Genomic DNA, 7500 nt, shown 5'->3' on the forward strand with positions numbered 1-7500 from the left:
ATATAATTATATATTCACATGCATGCACAAATATATATGTATATATATATGTATATATATATTCACACACGCACACACACACAGACACATACATTAACACACAGACGCACATATAGTTATTTGTATGTATGTATGTATGTATGTATGTATGTATGTGTGTGTGTGTGAGTGTGTGTATGTATGGCTATGGCATGTCTTTGCTTCTCATCAGTTTAATAATTTACGTAAGTGTAATTTACTTATATATATATATATATATATATATATATATATATATATATATATATATATATATATATATATATATATATATATATACATACATATATAATTCTAAGGTTAAAGATATTTGTAACACGAGCAACACAGACACACATACAGACACATACAGACACAGACACACACATGCACACACACACAAATGGACGCACGCACACATGTATTAGTTAGCATGTGTGTGTGTGTGTGTGTGTGTGTGTGTGTCTGTCTATCTCGGTGTCCCCGTTATGGTCAATATTAAAGACGTGATAACCTCTCTTGTTTTCGTTCTGGTCATAAACGCTACTGCTTTGCTTTAGCAAGAGCAATGGCCATCACTGTGACCTTCACCTCTGACCTCTAATACCGCCATTCTTTCTTCCATCGTTCTTTTTCCTTTACATTTACCCTTCTTCAAGACAGAAGTCTCTCAATTGAGCTTTGATGCCACACATGTAACAACTAGGTCTTCTGCCTTGTCTACACCGCATGTATAGCAGCTAAGTCTTCTGCCTTGTATGCACCACATGTCTGATTTATTCTTCCTTGCCTTAAGGTCTTTGAGAGTCATGACCAATTGGATGTCCATACAAACGATTCAAACACATGTTGATTTTTTTAGGTTATCACCGCGGTTAAGTTCATAGAGTTGTAGAAAAGTGACAAACCAAGGAAAGAAAGAAGGCAGGACAATCGTTACGTCGGAGTCGGTCGACAAGCGAATCTGTTTTACTCACAATGTAACAACTGTTAGACATTCCCCAGCTAATAATAATAATAATAATAATAATAATAATAATAATAATAATAATAATAATAATAATAATAATAGTTATTATTATTATTATTACTATTTTTATAATATTCGATGCGTCTTCAGAACAACACGATTTCTGCTAAACAATTTTTTTTTTCACAATTAATGAGACAAATGTGACAAATAAACAGAATATGCGAGAATTCAACACCGTCAACGTGAAAAAGAACAATAACAGCGAATATGATGATGATAATAATAATAATAATAATAATAATAATAATAATAATAATAATAATAATAATACGATAGCAGCAACAGTGAAGGAGATATGGTCGACAATAACAAAAAAGAAAAAAAAAGCAACAAAAATATTACATTCCTAAAGTGGTGCTTATCTGAGTGTTAATTTGAAAGATAAGACAAACCCGTTTTGTCACGAGATAAGTTATCCATTAGATGATATTTTGTTGTCGTTCTAATATCAAATGTTCTCCTTGTTTTACTGTGAAGACACCATCTTGTTTTCATCACTCTGCTCGATCTATAAAAGAAAAAAAAAACTTGATAAAGACAAAAATAAAAAAAAGAATATTAAGTAAGGAAATAGCTAAAACAATAATCTTCCTGGCTCAGGAGACAGGAAAACCTGGTAAAGATGAAATAAAAATACAATGGCAACATAAGAATTTAAAATTCAACAAATAACATAAGGAAAAAAAAAGTTTTAGTTACTAAAAGAAAAAAAAAAAGAAAATCAAGAAAAAATCAATACAGCAAAACAAGGCTAAATAATTTGTATATCACGGCGAGACATATAGATAGAAGGAAGCACACACGCATACATGTGCGCTTTGGTGTGCTCATACACAGACATACACACAGATGCGTAAATACGCGCTCATGCATACAAATGCAGATATGAATATAGACACGCATATACACACACACGCACACATAGAAGCATGCGGACATATACATAATGGAACATACGAGTAAATACATGCACACACGCACATACATACTGTTACACTCATATGCAGATATACACATAAACGTACGCATATATATATATATATATATATATATATATATATATATATATATATATATATATATATATATATATATATATATATATATATATATATATATATAGAGAGAGAGAGAGAGAGAGATAGATAGATAGATAGATAGATAGATAGATAGATAGATAGATATACATACATGCATACACAAACGCAGATCCGCATGCGTCCAAAGTATGATGCGTGTATACATGTACACTTGAACACAGACACGTATACACACACACACACACACACACACACGCACACACACACACACACACGCACACACACACCTTCAGCTATACTCCATTGCAACAATACACGCATGTTCGCACAGACACACACACACACACAAATTCACATACACACACATACACCCACACAAATGCACGAGGACATACATAAGCAGCCATACATATACACATGTAGACACAGGACACGTAGAAATAGATGCACGAGCTCATATACACACACGCAAACACAAGTACAGACTATACACACAAACACATAGGCACTGATTTATACTCACACACGCATAAACGCACAATGATGTGCATACATGTGCGTACAAATACACAAACATACGCGCACACGCACGCATCTATGCATCAACAACAGAAACGCTACAGGAAGTCATGAATGCAGCTTAGCCTCGTTATGAAAGACGATGTTACCGTATCCGCAGAGTGTTACACCGCCATAGTTTATTTGATACTTTAGAGGGAAGGTTTTTAACTATTGTTTCAACTTGCTATTTTAACTCACTTCCGTTCTGTGCGGATGTATGCGTATACGTGTGTGTATATGTGCGTATGTGTGCATTTACTTGTATGTATATATATATATATATATATATATATATATATATATATATATAGATGTATGTGTGCGTGTATATTTGTGTATGTGCGTATATGTGTGTAAATATGTGTGCATGTGCATTTGTATGTGTATCTATATGTATATATGTGATTATGTATGCATATATGCATATATGTGTGCATATACATACATACATACATACATACATACATATATATACATATATGTATATATATATGTGTGTGTGTGTGTGTGTGTGTGTGTGTGTACATGTATGTGTGAGTGTTTGTACGGGTATGCAAATGTTTGTATATGTGTGTATACGTGAGTAAATATGCGTGCATGTGTGTGTGTGTATGTATGTTTGCATGTATGCATACATGTTCATATTCATATATGTTTGTGTGAACATATCTTTATCTATGCACATGTATATATATCTGAGAGTATATATGTTTTTTTTTTCTGTTTTATGTTAGTTGAAGTCTTTCGTTAAAGAAGGAGCTAGTTTCTAATTAAAATACAAGACCCATAACTTGAATCTAGATAAGAAAAATCAGATTCACATTTTAGACTTGAGCAAAGTCTTGCATACCTTTACTGTTCCGCTTACTGATTGTATTTGTAATGTTCGAGTCAACTGGTTGACTTCTTTTTCTAAAATCCTTAGCCTATCCAGATTGAGTGAAGACGACGAGCTGGCAAAATCGTTAGCACACCGGGCGAAATGCTTAGCGGTATTTCGTTTGTCTTTACCTTCTGATTTCAAATTCCGCCGAGGTCTTTCACCCTTTCTGTGTCGATAAATTAAGTACCCTTTCTCCACCCGGCGGTAGCGTAGTAGCGACCGATGTCGATGACATTAAGGTGGTGCTCTAGCATGGCCGCAGTCAAATGACTGAAAGAAGTAAAAGAATAAATGTATAAAATATAGAAGTAGTGATAAGCATAACGTAGGGACTGGAAATAGAAATAATCCCCCTTAGGTGTCTTGGGAGTGATTAAAGATCATGCTAGTAAATAACCTAAATCCTAGGAGTTAAGCATAAACACCACTGCAGACAACAGCCCTGCGAATGTACTATTCAGGATACAGTTAGTAGAAGAGAAAATAAGGAAAAAAAAAAAAAAACTAAACAAAGCACTCAACATGCTACAGGTGCATAGAGTTGAGCTCGGTTGTGCAGTGAAAGCACAGTGCTTAAAAACTAATAATATCTCAGCGAGGATATAGAATTGAGTATGAGATTAGACATAGGTCCCAGAGCGATTTAAGAAAATACAAATTAACTAAAACTGGGAACATAAAATTTTGATCCAGGCTTTGAAATCAGAGAGAATCAGAACAGAAACATTTATGCGTGTACTTAAGTGTAGACGGAACTGATAAGATATAATACGGAAATAAATGAGAAAATTAGAAACGAGTACTGTAGAAGCACGAAACTAATATCAAAAAGTGAATTCAATTATAGAAATAAAATAATAGTTTATGAATACGTGTATTAGCCGTTGTAGTTATAAACTACAGTTTCAATTGTCGTTTGGAAGCTTAGTGATTTCAATAGCTTAGAGGAAAACAAGGATACTATAATGTTCCGAAGCTACCCCAAAGCCGATATCTATTGGATATATTTAACCTACACAGCTGAAAGAACATCAGAAAGGGTTAAAATAAATCCCATCATAATAGAAAACCATAATAGAATTCCAAAATATAACGAAGGAAAAATATTATAAGAAAAGTAATTCCATGGCCAATACAGTGCTTAGCGGCATTTCGTCTGTCTTTACGTTCTGAGTTCAAATTCCGCCAGGGTCGACGTTGCCTTTTGTCCTTCAGGATCGATAAAATGATTACCAGCTGAGGACTGGGGTCGATATAATCGATATTATCATTGCACGAATAGCATTGTAAATTTACTTTTCGTGCTGTTTTTATATTAAGTATAGTACACACATGACTATTTGACTCAGTATATTTCTTGTCCGGAAATCATCATCTAGTTTTTTTTTTTTAGAGTACACTCATGATTTATCGTTCTCGTTATCAGAATTTGTCACTAAATAATTTTGCAGCTAACATGGCTGGATGGTGTCGTATGAGAGTATTGTCATTGCAAATAAAACATTGGCTTCGTAACGTTCTCTGGTGATAAATTATAAACCTTGAGCCCGATATTCAATAGTATATTACCGGCACTTTTTATTCATCACCTCAATGTATAATAACAATAATAATAATAATAATAATAATAATAATAATAATAATAATAATAATAGCAATAATAATTAAACCAAGATCGCTAATCAACTTAAGCAATGGTGCAGGAATGAAATTATCTTCACCGTTAAACTTTTACTAAGAAGAAGCGAAATAAATTACATTTGGAATTATAAATCTTACAGATTGATTTTAATCAGCCTCTCTCTCTCTCTCTCTCTCTTCCTCTTTGGGTGTGTGGGTATATATATATATATATATATATATATATATATATATATATATATATATATATATACACTACAAGCTGAACATTATCATATTTCTCTCACAAATTCCCATAGCACATAGTAATATTATTTCATTATTTCCATAACATCAGTCTTAATTTCCTTTTAATTTTTCCAAAGAGAATTTTTCCAGTGTGCTTCACGACTGCTGTTTAGATATAGATTATCGTATTATCATTGAGACTGAACATCGAGAAATGTGTCTTGTATTTGATCTTACAATAAGTCATCCCTCGAGATGGTAAATGGTACCATTTTTTATTACATAGTTACAGACACTTTTGAAATTATCACCCATTTGTATAAATTACTGAATGTTGTGTGACTGAATGTTGTGTGTCTCAACGTTGTCTCTGTCAAATTTTTATTTATTACTATATCTAGACTCAGATACTAGATTCCGATGCCAGATTTCTGTCTAAATCTATTAGTTTCTTATTTACCTTATTCAGTAAGGAAATGGGAATTAGACATTGGGCGTAGAAGTGGGTGTATGGTAAGAAGTATGCTTCCCAACCAAATGGTTCTGGATTCAGTGCCGCTGCATTACAACGTGGACAAGTGTCTTCTACTATAGCCTCGGGTCAAACAAAGACTTGTGAGTGGAGATTTAGTAGATGGAAACTGAAAGAAGCCCGTCGTATATATATATATATATATGTATATGCACGAGGGGTGTATGAAAGGTTTTGAGCCTTCAGCGCCTTTGAGCCTGGAAGTCTCGTACCTTCATCAGAAGTCTTGTACCATGTTTTGTTTTTTATGAGGCTCAAGACTTTTCGTACACTCCTCGTATATATATGTATATATATATATATATATATATATATATATATATATATATATATATATATATATATATATTGTTGTACTTGGGGATGGTCATATTGCCAGTTTAGCCAATAAAAACACACGCACTGTATATTTGGTGTTAATTTGCTTCAGCTTTATATTACATTAATCTTAATCTTATTTCGGCCAGAGTTCTTTCGTCACACTTCTGTGACCTCATCAGTGGTCCTTTGTTTCCTTCTTTCTTATGTGTGTCTCACCTTGCTAACTATCTGATAGTTAGCAAGGTGAGACACACATAAGAAAGAAGGAAACAAAGGACCACTGATGAGGTCACAGAAGTGTGACGAAAGAACTCTGGCCGAAATAAGATTAAGATTAATGTAATATAAAGCTGAAGCAAATTAACACCAAATATACAGTGCGTGTGTTTTTATTGGCTAAACTGGCAATATGACCATCCCCAAGTACAACAACATCTGTTTCAACACACGATTTCACATCAAAAATCTTGCAAAACAAATATATATATATATATATATATATATATATATGTATATATATGCGAGTAAAAATAAATACAAGAAAGGGGTTTTTTTTGTATGATTGTGTATAGAGGAATATATTATTTTGTTTAAAAGAGTTCCAACACTGTCTGTTTTTTATGTTTTATTTATATTCCTGCAAAACCAATGTGGGATATAGAATATGGAATATATAATAATATATAATATAATATACAATATATAATATAAAATAAAAATGGATGGTACTATGAAATAAAGTATTGAATGTCTTATTGAATATATGGAATATGTCTTATTGAATAGATGAAATATTGAGTGTTCAATATAAAGGATTAAATATATAAATATATAAAGGCGAATATTTTCTATACCTTGTGGTATTTCATATTTTCTATACTTTGTAGTATTTCATCATGGCCGGTATGACAGACTTTAACAGACTATATGTATATATATATATATATGTATGTATATATATATATATATATATATATATATATATATATATATATATATATATATATATATATATATATATATATATATACATGTGTGTGTGTGTGTGTGTGTGTTTGTGTGTTTGTGTTAGCTTTTTGTCCGGCGTTAAGCATTTTGTTTGGCGCTAAGTATTTTGTCCGAGGCTTAAGCATTTTGTCCGGCGTTAAGCATTTTGTCCGGCGTTAAGTATTTTGTCCGAGGCTTAAGCATTTTGTCCAGTGTTCTAATTATTCTGCCCGCTCGTCGCCTTATCATCATCATC

At 32.5% G+C, this 7500-nt stretch overlaps 1 long non-coding RNA gene across 1 annotated transcript in view; it reads right to left on the reverse strand.

Moving 5' to 3' along the window:
* LOC128249027 (uncharacterized) overlaps window positions 1-7500 on the reverse strand; it is a 142126-nt gene that overhangs the window by 100214 nt on the left and 34412 nt on the right. The window contains exons 2-3 of the long non-coding RNA XR_016243758.1: window positions 3503-3805; window positions 1444-1559 (exon numbers count right to left, since the gene is read on the reverse strand). This is a non-coding gene — a long non-coding RNA (uncharacterized LOC128249027). The remainder of the gene's footprint in view (window positions 1-1443; window positions 1560-3502; window positions 3806-7500) is intronic.

This window comes from Octopus bimaculoides, chromosome 11 (assembly GCF_046866305.1).
Source record: "Octopus bimaculoides isolate indiv1 chromosome 11, ASM4686630v1, whole genome shotgun sequence".
NCBI classification, from domain to species: domain Eukaryota; kingdom Metazoa; phylum Mollusca; class Cephalopoda; order Octopoda; family Octopodidae; genus Octopus; species Octopus bimaculoides.